Source organism: Crocuta crocuta, unplaced genomic scaffold (genome assembly GCF_008692635.1).
Source record: "Crocuta crocuta isolate KB4526 unplaced genomic scaffold, BGI_CrCroc_1.0 scaffold64, whole genome shotgun sequence".
Classification (NCBI taxonomy): Eukaryota; Metazoa; Chordata; class Mammalia; order Carnivora; family Hyaenidae; genus Crocuta; species Crocuta crocuta.
This window is the reverse complement of record NW_027530640.1, coordinates 2399299-2414928: the sequence shown is the minus strand read 5'-3', so window position 1 is coordinate 2414928 and position 15630 is coordinate 2399299. Positions and strand designations below refer to the sequence as shown.

At 40.4% G+C, this 15630-nt stretch overlaps 1 pseudogene; it reads right to left on the bottom strand.

Moving 5' to 3' along the window:
- LOC144235310 (5'-nucleotidase domain-containing protein 2-like) overlaps positions 1-13401 on the bottom strand; it is a 39632-nt pseudogene extending 26231 nt beyond the window's left edge.
- Between the last annotated feature and the right edge of the window lie 2229 nt (positions 13402-15630).

The following is a 15630-nucleotide window of genomic DNA, read 5'->3' as shown; positions in this document are numbered from 1 at the left end:
GGCTATTTTTTACACAATTTAATGAAGTTCCTTTTTCTTGGGGGAGGGTTGTTGGTAGTAATGAATGATGTAATGCACACCATCGGTGGCAGGATTCTGAAGTGGGGCTGTGCAAAACTAGAGAAAGTAGGCATCGCCCTGAGATTCTGGATTGGAGCCTGACTCACTGTGGGTTTTCTCCCAAGGGGGAAGGAAGAAGTGCGTCTTCAACTGTCTATGAAACAGTGACATGATGTTGGGTGAAGACATTTTTAAATGTAATTATAAGCAGAAAGAAAATTAGAGGTAGCCAAAGAGACAAACTGTAGTGCATTATTTGTCATTTGTTGTCTATACACACCCCTTCCTGGTGGAAGGAATTTTCACTGTGTGAGCCTCGATGAGGGGCACTAGCCATCTTCTGATACAAAGGCCAAAGGAAGCCGAGTACACCCCCTCCTACACCAGCAACTCTGATGGAGATATGTGCCTAGACTCAGCTACCAGGCTCTTTTCCCACAGCTTTTGTACCTTCAATGAATGACACAGAGATGAAGTTTACGGTGCAGTGTTCACTGGCAGGGGTGTGCAATGATAATAGGTATAATGTCAGGACACTCTCAGCCAGTGGCAATGTCCTAACTGGAACATTTTAGAGGTGAGACTCCTGTGCTCCTACTTCCTGCCCTCCCCTTATGTCCTACCTTATATCCTTCCACTAAATTCCTTCCCCTTAAATTAGACAAAGTTGTTTTCCATTGCTTGCAACCAAGAGCCAAGAGAGACAAAACTGTTTCATGCTTTAGAGGAGACAGCCACTTTGTTAAGGCTGGCCCATCGGAAAGCAGGAAGGGAAGAATATATGGCTTTGTTAAAAGAGGCTCTTTCTGCCTGCAGCCAGGAACCAAATACGTCAGAAAGTCAGATAATATTGAGCCAAAATCTCTGCCCCAAGCTAACATAAGTGAGAGAAAGGAGAGAGGGGGAGCTTTGCAGGATTTATGACTGAGACCTGGAAAATCCAGACTCCATGTGTGCCCAGGCACCAACTCTAGTGCACTTTCTTTTTTAACAAAGGTTCCAAACACCTATGCACAGGCTTTGTGTGTAATTTCAGGAGTTTGTGGATCCCAGAAGACCTGCCCTGCCTTAGATGCCCCAAAACAAATAGAGTCATTCAAGAGATAAAAAGTTATTAAATACAGAGATGCTGTCACTAACAGAACCCCCAAATTAGATTATGACTAGTTAAACTATGGATTAATTTTTGAAGACAGCAGAGAACTGAATGTTACATTTAGCAACCCAATGGAGAAACAAAGCTACAAAGTGAACTTTTGTGAGTCAAGGCGCAAATTCAAAATCTTTCCACATAAATATCTTTTCTTTACAATTTAACAACTATACATAAAATGGAGTTTTGCTGCAGAATGTAATACTTGCGTTAACTCCTCTTTACTTAGTCAATTTTAAAATATCCTCTTTCCTTTTACTATATCCAAATGAAGTTTTTGTCTTTTCCTCTTCCAGCATTTTTTATTCCAAATGGACTAGTGCCCAGCATCGCTGAAGGGAGAATTTCTCCTCTGGAGTCAGTGGCTTCCATAGAGGCCAATAATTCAAGTTTCCTCTGCTAATCTAAATCTAGCACCGGAAATAAAGCTTTGGTCCTGGCCAGCTCTCCTCTCTCAGCCAGATTCAGCTGAATTCATTTGAAGGTGGAGCAAGGCAGCATGGTACCCAAATGCAATGTCTATTTCAGCATCACTGGTGAGCCCCTCCCTGACTTCAGCCTTCTCCTGCTCTCGCTCTCTCAGTAAGATGCGGTACCATCAGCCTGGTCCCCCCAAGTAAACGTATGGAAAAGACCGAGATTCCCACCTCTCCCCTCATTGCCAAGTCTCTCAAAGCTGTCCGCTTCTGTCCATCTCCTTGGGCAGACCCTTATCATATCACACATGGATCACAAACGGTAGCCTCTCAAGCCCTTTGGAAGCTTGACTCACTCTACCCCACCCCCAACAGTATACCAGTGACTACACAGTACACTTTTCTAAAACAAATCATTTTCCTGTTTAAAATTAGTCAGTGACTACCCACTAACTTAGGAAGAAGCCCAAACATCCTAGCATATCTGCAAGGCTGTACAGAACTTAGTTCTCTACAGCCAACTGACTGCTAATTTTTGATATTTCTTGCCTTGCAATTTCTTGTGTCTGAAGCTTTGCCTGGACGAGGGGAGGAGACTAGTCTTTGAATATCTTCCTCTCCATACACTAACATACCTAAATCTGCTCCTCCTTTTAGCCACAGTTCAGACACTGCCTCTGCCAGAAGCCTTTCTGGTTGGCAGAACCTTAGCATATGCATGCAGCTCTATAAAGGCCATCACCAAGTCATAACTCCTATCAGTACCTCCAAGGCAGTTGACTGCGTGCTTTTTGATGTCAGGCTCTCTATACCCCATAAGCAAGAAATAGATTCTGAATGAGTGAATATGTGTGTGCTTTTCTATTGCTATTTCCCCCTCCATAAGTTGACACAGTCTATAGGCAATAAGCTAGCCTTCTATTTTTCTTTTTAGAGTCTCATTCCTGGACCCAGAGCCTTCAAGCTTTATTTCTATACAAACAACAACAACAACAACACAACACAACAACCCAGAAGCCAGAAGTAGTTCAACAGAATGATGAAGAAAAAAAATATTATTGAATATAGAAGATACAACTACCACATTTTGAAATTGCACTTTGTCAGTGATACTAAAGAAATAATAATTGGGGTACCTGCCTGGGTGCCTCTGTTGGTTAAGCGTCTGACTTCCGCTCAGGTGATGATCTTGTGGCTTGAGAGTTTCAACCCCATGTCAGGCTCTGTGCTGACAGTGCAGAGCCTGGAGTCTGCTTCAGATTCTGTGTCTCCCTCTCTCTTGGCCTTGCTTCCATTCATTCTCTCTCTCTCTCTTTCTGTCTCTCTCTCTCTCCTCTCTCTCTCTTTCTCTCTCTCTCTCAAAAGTAAATAAACATGAAAGAAAGAAGGAAAGAAAGAAAGAAAGAAAGAGAGAAGGAAAGAAGGAAAGAAAGAAGAATCTACCACCTTTTAAAAGAATGGAGCTTGTCTGACCCAGTGGCAGTTATGACATCCTGCATATGTCCTATATATGACACAGATATCATAAGTTTCATGACATATAACACAGGATATATGTAACAAACTTTCTGTGCAACCATTTAATGTAACTTTTTGCAGGAAAATTCCTTGTTTTTTTCTTGGTTTTCTGGAAACCTGAAGTTCACATTTGTCAGCCCCTGCTTCCCCATACATTTCAACTTGGTGTTCTAATGCTATATTTTTTAGTTTACAATTGAGGCCTGAAATCAAATCTGCCTTCTCTGAAAATTCTTCAGTAATTCAAGTAGAAATGAAACGGTGTGGTGGCTGTTCGGTAGTTTTAGCTGAGGTATGAGTAGGAAAATTATTGTGCAACACAAAACCCTTGTGAATATATCACCAAATTTCATTTCACAAGATAGCTACGTTCATTGACAACACTAATAACATTTCTTAGGATCAAGTATATTCATCAACGTATCTAATTTGGGAAAATATTTTTTAGAGTTGTCAATTCTTCAGTGTGCTTTAGCTTAAAAAATGTGGAAGAGAAAGGCTATTAAACCTGTAGAGTTAATTCATTCTTATAATAGATGTGGTAGAAGTTACAAGATGCAATAAGATGGTTGGAATTCTGGATTCATTTCATTTATTAGGAGATGGGATAAAAAGTTTAGAGTTCTCTTTTACAATTCTTATAGAAATACCATAACAACAGAAATTCTACAACTATGCATATTTTTAAAACAATTTTCTCTCCTCTACATTTTTAAACTATGAATAAAAAAGTGAAAAATTTGAGTATCTGCAAGATTGTGTATCCATATGCCCCTTCTAAGTCATATGTTTTAATTTTGTAAACTTTTTAACAATTAAGAAAGATGTGTTCTTAGGAAAAGTATAGGGTGTAAATTTTTTCCTTTAAAACATAATATTGATGAAAGTTAGAAAATTATTAATGAAAGCATTTGAACACAACATTATAAACGCTTTTTCACAGTCAAATCTCATGGTTGGAATTTTTCATTATAAGAAAAAAAGGTATTTAAAAGTTCCATTTCTCTTTCAAAGTCCAGTAGTTACATGACTTTCCAAGAGTGTTAATATGAGTTAAGAGCAGGTCTCAAAAAGAAGTTTCCTAAATTATTTTTATTATCTATATTTCGTTTAAGACTAGAAGGGTCATTCCCCAATAAGCCAATGAGCAATGGTTAAAGTGTTTAATGGTAATGGGGAATCCATTGGTCATTAATACTGGGAAGTCCTAAATTCTAATTTCTGTTTTACCTCTTTGTTATGATCCAATTATTCAAGCCTAGGAGGGGAGTTTGATTGAAAGAAGCCTTAATGAGTTTATTAAGCAGTAGTTAAGCAGGATGTGAGGAGGTACTGCAATTTCCCTAGTGCCTGACATTATAATTCCTTTATTATAATACCAGATTGGTATCAAATGTGAGCATGCAGTTGCATCTGATGTTCATGCATTTTGATACCATTAGTGCATTAAGAGACACTGTGGTTTGCCCCATCTGGGAGAAGTTAACAATTCACACAGAAGTTTCATATTACAGATCTTCAGTTGATCACTCTTAAGGGACCCAGTGAGGACTAGAGTTTTTCTAAAAGATCTGAGCTTCTTGGATTTGAACCTAAAGAGAATTTTCAAAGGCTACTACCATATTTGGCTCTTTAAACAAACCATTTTTAAAAGGAAAGACAATGATAATCATTCAGATTTCATTGTTCTGTCAAGCTTAACTGGAAAAAAAAATTGATCCTCTATCTCAGGTATTGTCTCAACGAAAGAATGAGGGTTGTTAATCTTGTGTAAAGTAATATTGTTCGATGGTTTCAAATTACCACACTGAGTGACAAAAATGTCATGCCAATGATAAGATACGAAGTCTTTGAGTGTCTGTCATACATTAAAAATCTGGTGTTTTAATCATAGAAAATGTTCAATATCAAGAAAATCAATCCTTTGAGTATGTGACAAAGTTATGTCATACCTTCCACTTTCTTTTTTGGTTTTTGGCTTTGTGTTTTTGTTTTTGTTTTTTAGAGAGAGAGTGCACACAAGCAGGGGAGACACACACAGAGAAGGAGAGAGAGAGAGAGAGAGAGAGAGAGAGAGAGAGAGAGAGAGAGAATCTTAAGCAGATTCCACGGTAGTGTAGAACCCAATGTGGGGCTCATTTCAGGAGCCTGAGATCATGACCTGAGCCAAAATCAAGAGTCAGACATTCACCAACTGAGCCACCCAGGCACTCCAGTGTCTTATACTCCTTTTCTAAAAAAATGTTTTAATGTTTATTTTTGAAAGAGAGAGATCCAAAGTGTAAGTGGAAAAAAGAGAGGGAGACACAGAATCCAAAGCAGGCTCAAGGCTCTGAGCTGTCAGCATGAGATCAAGCCATGAGATGATGACCTGAGCCGAAGTTGGACGTTTAACTGACTGAGCCATCCAGGTGCCCCGTGTCTTCTACTTTTAATGTAGCACTAGAGAAAAACAGAGAGCCTATGATTTTTTATGTTCTATTGGTACATGCTATTCACTCTCAGATCTAAGGAAGGCTTCTACTATACTTTTAGTACTGCAACCGTGAGGCATTAACTACCAACCCCTTCAACATTTTTCCTAATTACTCAGAATTGGAATATCAATTAAATGGAATATCCATTCCGATTCCACCATTATAGATCCTTCTTAACACCTGGAGCACACATTATTTTATTGACTAAATAGCTTGAGAGTGATGTGTAAAGAGCTACCCAAGGAATCCATTGCAGGCAAAATGGTACAGCAGAAGGAACATAGACCATTATCTCTCAGCCATGTCAGAAGAAAGGGTTATCACTAGTTGGTAGTCATTTTACCCATCTATCCCATGCCTAATTCCCCAAAGCTAATTGTAAAGTTTACTATTCACCGCTATCCTTGAGCACATCATTCTTTTCCCACTCTGACCCTCAACACATGACAAAGCCCTTACTTAACTGAGGAAGAATGACTTTAAAATCTTTTCACTGGGGGTACCTGGGTGGCTTACTTGGTTAAACTTCCAGCTTAGGCTCAGATCATGATCTCATGGCTCATGAGTTTGAGCCCTGCATCAGGCTTGCTGCTGTCAGCCCAGAGCCCTCTTCAGATCCCCTGGCCCTCTCTCTCTGCCCCTCCCTGGGGTGTGCATGAGCGCGCACATGCACACGCACGCACACACACACACAAACAATCTCACTCTCAAAAATGAATAAACATTTAAGAAATTAAAAAACAGGGGCGCCTGGGTGGCTTAGTCGGTTAAGCGTCCGACTTTTGCTTAGGTCATGATCTCACGGTTCGTGGGTTTGGGCCCCGCGTCGGGCTCTGTGCTGACTGCCAGCTCAGAGCCTGGAGCCTGTTTCAGTCTGTGACTCCCTCTCTCTCTGACCCTCCCCTGCTCATGCTGTCTCTCTCTCTCTCTCCTAGAAATAAATAAAACATTAAAAAAAAAGAAATTAAAAAATAAAAACCCTTTTTACTGAACCTCCGATTGCATCTATAACTTCCCCATGCATCTTATAATAGAGTACATGTGTACACAGAGGTAAGCAGCAGAGTAATGGGTTCACATCTTCCTGGAATATTAGTTTTTACTCAAATATCTGGAAAGATTTGAATTACTGAACTTTTAAAAGTTGCAAAAATTTGTGCAAGTAATACCAGCAACACATGGCTTTTCCATGATGGCCAGTCTTCTATTTCTGGTAGCCTCAGGAGTCAAAAGTTTTCATTAGTTGTATTTAATTGAAAATTTTGGTTTAAAGTATTTTATATCAGACTTTAATTTTAAATTATTATAGAAGATATAAATTTCTCATATTTAAAAAACCATATGAATGAGGTATAAGTTTATTTTTCTCTAAGATATATATCTTCTGAGATATACCCATATCCTCTGAAGTGAATATCATCCCATCTAGCTTCAACCCTAATCTTGCTTATATCAGCACGATTGGGAAAAACTCTGACCTGCCAAGTCTGGATAGTGGCAGAAGTACAGCATTCATCTTTATTATCAGGGGATACATTCAAAATAATTAATGACCAATAGGATGCAGGCACCAAGACTCAAAAGGGATGCTGGCCACTAAAAGGCACCAAAGTGTACAAGCAGAATATTATCACTGGTTTTCCTACCAAACAAGAGAGTCAGCATGATCATGCAAGTCCCAAGAATGCCAGACACACACAGACCTCCAGCTGAGACTTATTAATCATGGAACCACAGAAATATGAGTAATAGGTAGTATAATTTCACTAGATCTGTATGACCAAAAATATTCTTTTTTTTTTTTAATTTTTATTTATTTCTAGGAGAGAGAGAGACAGCGTGAGCAGGGGAGGGTCAGAGAGAGAGGGAGACACAGACTCTGAAACAGGCTCCAAGCTCTGAGCTGGCAGTCAGCACAGAGCCCGACGCAGGGCTCGAACCCACGAACAGTGAGATCATGACCTAAGCAAAAGTCGGACGCTTGACCAACTAAGCCACCCAGGCGCCCCTGTATGACCAAAAATATTCTAAAGGCCAAACTGAGCTACCCATACTACAGTTATGGCTTCTAAGTCCATTTCCCATACTTAGGACCCTGGAATAAAGTCAAAATCATACATGTTAAGGAAGGATATACTGCAACACCATATTATGTTCTCCAGTCATTTCTTGCAGCCTTCCAAACCAACACAAGGTAATGTGCATGGTGAAAAACAAGACAGAGAATTACCTAAACATTTTAGGTAGAATTGGATAAAGAGTTCTAGTTAGCCATAGTTTGAGGAAGCCATTAAGTCACTGTGGTCTAATAGTCAGAATGAGGCCTGTGGGATCAAGTGCCAAAATGGAGTACTTGCCAAGGCCTATGGAACAACAAACCTATCCAGTGACTATTTTCCAGCTTATTGGTGTATAGTTGGGTGGGCATCTTTGGCCAATGGCAGAATCCCTATGCTAGTTCACTGACCGCTGATATAAAGGCCATTATAGTAGGAAGAACCAAATGCAAGATATTTGTGTTTCTCAACCCAGGGATTAATACTAATGTATAAAATATGTACAGAACTTCAAGTATTTAACCCAACACAGACAGATTTCTCATTCATGTGACAGTCCCAATATGGGTGTTCCTTGTTGGCAGCACTCATCCACACGGTGGTTCGGAGATCCAGAATCTTTGCTTCTTAAATTACTGCCACCCCTTAGAGCACTGCTATCCTCTGCATCTACAGGGGAGCAGAGAAGTTTCAAAAAACTACAAAAGAAGTTCAAAACTTTTTAAATGTCTTAGCCTGAAATGGTAGCTTACAATTCCATGAGGTAGAACACAGTCATATGCTCACACTTCACTAGGAATGAATGTGCTACGTATAGCTAGAAATAATTCTAGAAAGAATAAAAGAATGACGAGTTTGGTGAATAGCCAGTTTGCCACATGGAAGAATCTGAGAAATTTACATCATATCTAATACTTCAAAGATACACTCTATCCCTATCTATAGAATCACAAGCAATTCCTTTTGACTAGATGATTGATAATGAAAAACTGGTTTGGCTTTCAGAAGGTGCTCCATGCTCTTCTCCAACTATAATTCAGTCCTACTTATTTGTGGCCCTAAAAATAGTGGAAAAAGACTGTCTCTCCAGTGGATGGTATTTTGAGTTACACCTTTCCTTATGTCCTCTTTAAAAAAGATAACCTGAGAAGAGTTTCCATACTGGCTCATAGGCGCTGGCAATGGTTTGCCCAAATGAAGCTCTCAGTAATGCCCAAGGCTAATGACAGTTATGTTCCATGTGAAAGTTACCGGAAGGGCACCACCAGTTAACATATGTTTAGAAAAACAACAACAGCAACACATATAAAGAGTTGTGAAGGGAAGATAAAAACAGCTGGAAAGTAGCTGCAGAAATAAGGATGATATATAATCCAAAGATTCCAGGCTTGAAGCTGAATGCCCTAAATGATTGTCATTTGGTTAATCTACTCCACAGGGCTGACAGGACATTCTATTTGAGGTAGATTCATTATGTCACCTGAGGGTATTTGAAATTTTTCATATATGGAGAAAAATAGGTGTGTGTGTGTGTGTGTGTGTGTGTGTGTGTATGTGTGTGTGAGAGTGAGATAGACTATTGATAAAATCTGGTAGGTTTCTGTTGTTTCTCCTATACCAAGAATACTTTCCTAACTTTTACAGTTAAAAAAAAACAAAACACTTCGAGAAACTGTTTTCCAAAATAGTCACTAAAACATAGGAATAACCCAGTCCATGCCAATCAGATGTCTCTGCCTGGAATTGGAATGTGAGGCAGAGATAGATAAGAATGAGGCACACAAGGGTGGCAGCACAATAAAAGATAGTCCTGGGGCATGTGGGTGGCTCAGTTGCTTACATATCCAACTCTTGACTTCAGCTCAGGTCATAATCCTAGGGTCGTGGAATCAAGTACTGTAATGAGCTCTTTGCTGAGCATGAAGCCTGCTTAAGATTCCCTCCCTCTTTCCATCTACCTCTCTTCCCTACTCACTCTCTCTCCTTCTAAAATAAAATAAAAAAATTATGTTTCAAAAGATAGCCCTGGATCTCTGGCTACTGCAACCCCCAGCAGCCCTCACTCTCACCCTTCCTGATTAGATGTCTGGCACATTCTTTGGTGAAATGACTAATACAATAATTTTTTCCCAATAAATTATCTGCTTTTGCTTAGTGGTCAGAATTGAATTATTTTCTTGGAATTAGATTCAACAGACATAATCTTGTCAATCTACAAAAGTAGATTGGAAATTTTCCAATTGTGCTCTTACAAATAAGGCCTTTTATGGAACCCAAATATATTTATTCCTTCTGTAATGACCTTAATGCATTTCTAAAAAATAATGCTCCTAAGTGAAAAGTCGTTAAATATGGATATATCCATACTAATTTAATAACCCAATAGTTTTCTTAGATAATACATCAGGTCAATAAGAAAAACATGTTAATAACAAATAATCAATTTGAAAGTGAACACTGTTTGGATATATACAGTAATATAACGAAGTTTTATTATATCCTCAAAGGAGAAAGATTTATGATGGCTGCAGGAGGAGTGAAGTATTAGTCTTTGAAGGGTGGTAGAAAGTCAGGTGTTTGAATACTAGGCAGGCATTCAATATCAAAATCATATGGGCTTGACAATGCTCTTTCCCTTGAGACTTAAACTCTGAAATAACTACCTGATAGGGAAAGCTTTGACATAAATAGAAAAGACTGGAGTCTTTGCCCAGAAAACTATGTGTTTTAAAACATTAGAAAATAGTAGACGTGTACAAGAGGGAAGGGGAGTAAAGAGAATACAGTTTTATTCCTCTTGTTTGGCACGCACAGGCAAAGCGACACATCTGGGTTCATCCAAACTCAGCATGCATTTCAAATTTGTTCCGTGGAATATTCTTTGACTAGAAACTATTGTATAAAATAAATTTGTAAGTGTGCCTTTGCCTGAAACAGGAATGTTAAAAATACAACTTTGTTTAGCATGCTTATTTAGTGGACTTTAAGGGGAAAAAAGGAGTCATTGTCTAAAAAGTGGTATAAATCATTAAGAGTCGCTGTGGTAAAAGAAAAAAAATCTTTAAGGGAAAAGTGACAAGTAAGATTAGACTGTATACAAAATCAGTAAGAGTCAAACCAGGGAGGTGGTGGTAAGATGTGACCTGGTTTCCCTCCTCTCAGTTACCACCCAAGATTACCACTTCCAACATTTCAGCCAGTTCAGCTTCTCAGCTCTATATGCTGGAATTTCTTTTCCCAATTTCCACCATTCACCATATGAATTGCCCAACTTTTTGATTCTTAAAAATGCTATGAACTTTCAGGCCTTCAAGCTATTGTTTACATTCCTCCCTTTTGCAAAATACCTTCACTTTTTTCCTCAGAGTTTAAGAAAATCCTACTCATTTTCCATTCCCAGCATATATGTCACCATCCCTAAGCCCCACCTAAAGTAAAAATAAATACTCTGTCATGTATATTCTCATAGAGTTTGATTATACTTCCATTCTAGTGCTTATCACATTTCATTATAATTAGTTGTTTATATGGCTAATTCCTTTGTAAGGTCTTTAGAGAGGAGAATTCTGCCTTATTTGTTTTTGTACGCCCTGTATCTAGCTCATCAAGAAGATGATCAACACAAACATGTTGAATTTTTGGTACTGGAACAAAGAAGAAGAGTTTTAAGAAATATTTGGTGGTTATAGCAGATGAATAGAATGGAAAGTCCAGGTGGTGCTAAAGTTCAGGTTTTCGGAATGCTCTCTACCCAAACATGTCATTATTAAGGTTAAGTACAAAAGAGAAAAATTGAAAAGATAGCCAGGTTCAGAAAAGATAACAGAACAACACAAAAGAAAACTCGATGTGCTAAGTGGCGCTGAAGGCACACGTCTCCTAGGCTTCAGATGGTTAGCAAGAACAGATGCCTTGTTTAGATCATGCCTAATATTGTGACTAGTAAACTCTCTGCGGGAGGAGAAAGACCAGAGCCTAAAACATTCGTTTAGTGCTGCTAAGAATATAAACCAGAACAATGACACTAAAAAAAAAAAAAAAACCAAAATGCTCACACCTTGTGACCAAACTATTTCATTTCTGTGCATATATGCTACAAAACCTTGCCCTGAGACCTGTTGTAGCAAGACTTTTGGGCTCAAATCCTGGCTTTGTTACCTTCAGTTACGGACAATTACTTCACCTCTCTTTGCCTGGGTTTCCTTGTCTCAAAAAATGGAACCAATAAGTATACCCATGTCTTCAGGATTGTTGTGAGGATAAAAATGTGTTAACCATTTGCATAACTCTTAGCATAAAGCCTGGCACATATTTTAGCCATTGTCATTATCATAGCAGCTGTAATTCTGTTAAAAAAAAAAAAAAGCCACCAGGGCCAAAACTGAACAGTTTATGCTAAACTCCATGTCACCACACTGACTTAATTACAGTTTTGGTTCTTCCAGAAATGATCATCTTAAATCAGTTAATCAGAAATCACCTGATCAGCACTAGTTAGGTCATCTGCCTGAGAGACCCGAGCCATCTCCTAAAGGAAAGAAACCATGCAAAAACCAACCTGGTTTTTCTGCCTCCTACAGTCTCCTTGTTCCCCTTCCTTTCTGCCTGTTAAGTTTTGGATCCTGAACATCTCCTCAGAGCTCCTTTCCACCTGTTAGATTGGATGCCGCCAGATTCAAATTGATTTTTCCTCAAATAAACCCTTACAAATTTTAATGCATCTCAGTCTTTCTTTTAACAGCGCGCACATCAGAACGGGGAGCTGAAGGACACCCCCAATGACCTCTGGCAGCAAAGAGCAACCAGATGAACGTACCTGCTGTGCCTTGGAGCTAGCTGTTTTCTCAGTACCTTTGGACTCCCTGGGAGAGTCCCTCTCAGATTCTGGCTTTGCAGACTCCGCCTTAGGAGATTTCAGAGTTTATTTGAACATTTCTTTTTTCTGTATTGGGTCTGAAAACTCACAGGAGTCCAACTGGGTCTGACTTGAAAAACTGACCGAATCTGGGAAAGCGAGCGCTGGGTTCATCTTGGAAGCCGGACCGGATCCGGGGAGGCACTGGGTGCTGTCCAGAAAATGGACCAGATCTGGGAGGCACTGGGTCCGGTGCACATACCGGCCTGGATCCGGGGCGGCCCTGGGTCGCGTCCGGAAGCCTGATGGAATCTGGGGAGGCGCTGGGTCCTCCTTAAGCGGGACCAGTGTGACGCATGGGGTGAATACAATTTGAGTTTCAGGCTGAAGAAGTAGGTTGTTGCCACCGTGGAGAGCTCTTCCCAGAGAGGAGCTCGCCCGCTTCCCTTCCGAGACGCCCTGGGAAAACAGGTCTCGGCCAGCCACTAACTCTAAGAGGCAGAGGAAGGTTTATTGTCCCTCTGCGGTTTCTGAGCACCAGGATGAGATCCCCGGGACACTCTGCTGACCGCAAAGCCTGCTTGCCAGGCTCCTGGGAAGACTAGCAGACACCGGCACAGGATGAGGAGCCTTATCCGCTGTGAGGCCTGGTGCAGAAGGATGGCCGACTCTCACGTGGTCCCTTCTCCTCAGAGTGGCAGGCAACACCACCTGGAGGGATGGGGTCTCTGAGCTGTGACGCGTGGATATGCCTTAGCGTCCGGTGGTGGTTGATTCTCTGCCTCCCAGGGACGGCTGTGGCCTTCTTGTCGGTCTCACCACCTGTCGCGAGAACGTGACTTGGCCTTCCGCCTGCCTGGATCATGCAGGTTTTTGTGTGTGAAGGCGCTCACCTTCTCGCGCTTCGCGGGGCGGGCGAGGGGCGGGCGCGGCCAAACGTAGAGGGACGGAAATGGACCTTGCTCCCTATTTGCAGTTAGATGTGGCCTGACGGAAATGGGCGTCGCGCTGCGTTCGTGAATAGGGTCCTACCAGCGGTTGCCAGATCTCAGGGCAGTTGTCTGTTTTTATTTGGTTCTCTTTGGGAGTGACTCGGGTCTGGGGAAGGTAGTATGTTTTGCACCTCTTTGGGGATGCCTCTTGTGTCCGTGGGATTATTCAATAGAGCCATGAATTTTTACTTTTGTATTAGGTGAAACCTAACAAAATACTTTAAAAAAATTTAAAAAAAAATTTTTTTTAAGTAGCTCTAAGGTCAGGGATTCCCGGGTGGCTCAGGTTAAGCATAGGACTTGGGTTCAAGTCATGGTTCGCGCGTTTGAGGCCCCTGTCAGGCTCTGCGCTGACAGCTCGGATCCTGAAGCCTGCTTCGGATTCTGTGTCTCGCTATCTCTCTGCCCTTCCCCCACTCGCACTCTGTCTCTCTCTCTCTCTCAGAAATAAACATTTAAAAAAACAACCCTTTAAAATTTAAATGAATAAATATATCTGAGGTTAGTAGTTGGCCAAATTGGAAGCTGATGTTCAGAGTCTAATAGGGACTTTTTAAAATTCATTTTTAAATGTTTATTTTTGTGTGAGAGAAAGTGACTGTGTGTGTGTGAGTGGGGGAGGGGCAGACGGAGAAGGAGACAAAGGATCCCAACCAAAAGCAAGGTCCTTCTTCCCTAGCAGAGCCTGTGCTGAAAGTCGCTTGGCTAACCGACTGAGTCACACAGGCGCCCCAACTGTCTGATAGGGACTTTTTAAAAGGCCTTCTCTTCTAAGCCAAAATGAAACTATGGACCTAAAGGGAAGGAAAAATATTAGGAAGCCCTTGTGGGAGGATTTACTCAAACATTCCAAAGACACAAATGCTAAATGTACAGCATACAAATCTTTTTATTTCTATCTTAATCGAAGATCTTCTCTGTATGTTGATGTAAAGAATAATATGTGTATATGTGTGTATATGTATGTATGTGTGTGTATATATATATATAATGGATATAAAAATGTTGCATGTTTGTGGAACAGTAAGCTTGGGCAAATAATTTTATGTGTGGCTAAGATTGGAATGGATTTATATACACTTTTTTAAAAATTAGGATTTTATTCAATGTTTATTTTGAGAGAGGTTTTCCACAAACCCCACACGTGGGGGAGGGGCAGAGAGAGAGAGAATCCCACGCAGGCTCTGTGCACTGTCAGTGCAGAGCCTAACATGGGGCTCAACCCCAGGAACCGTGAGATCGGTACTTGAGCAAAAATCAAGAGTTGGATGCTTAACCAACTGAGCCACCCAGGAGCTCCTAAAAGATGAGTTTAAACATCAAAAGTGTATGGTGCAAAGTTATCATTCGATTTTCATTCTGTTAAAAGCACCAAGTTTTGTTAGTTATCAGTCTGCTCTTAAGAAATTACAGTTTTTGTTTTGTTGTTTTTTTACCTTTTAAGTTATTAGCCTAGGACAGCAAATATTTTGTGTCTCACCAAAATAATTTTCTATGCTTCATGTTGTTGTTACCAAGTATTTTATTACTGAAGAAAATATAGACTTCCAATATTCAAAGAGCTAAGTTTTGTTTACACCTGTATAACCTTCTCTATTTGCCTTTAATATCTTCTATTGTCACATTGGTTAAATAGGTAATTAAGGATTATTCCATAATGATCTGTGGTCCTATTTAATCAAGTATTCAAGCCCTTTGACATTTTCTCAAAATTATATTCTAAATGGCTTTTTTCCCCACAAACTAACTGAGATTTCTTTTGTCGAACTTTTTTCCTTGCTCTGGCCTGGAAGGAATGCTGTTGTTCACATACATCTCAGGCAGTGGGGGCAGTCAACCCTCCGAGGGACTATTGTACATGCCTCAGTGCTGGTGATCCTATAGTTCTGCCCATCACACACTTTTCCTGGATTTCCAATGCCTTAGTTTCTCTGGACCAAACTCAGCTTGCTCTTGTGTCAGGCTCGCTAACATTGCGGGTCTGTTTCCATTTCTTGGGAATAGCTTCAACCTTAGGAACTTGCACCTAGGCTCTGTGCAAAGAAAGGACACAAGGCAACGGAAACCAGAGTAAAACTTCCTGTATGGTTTGCAGACCCTTC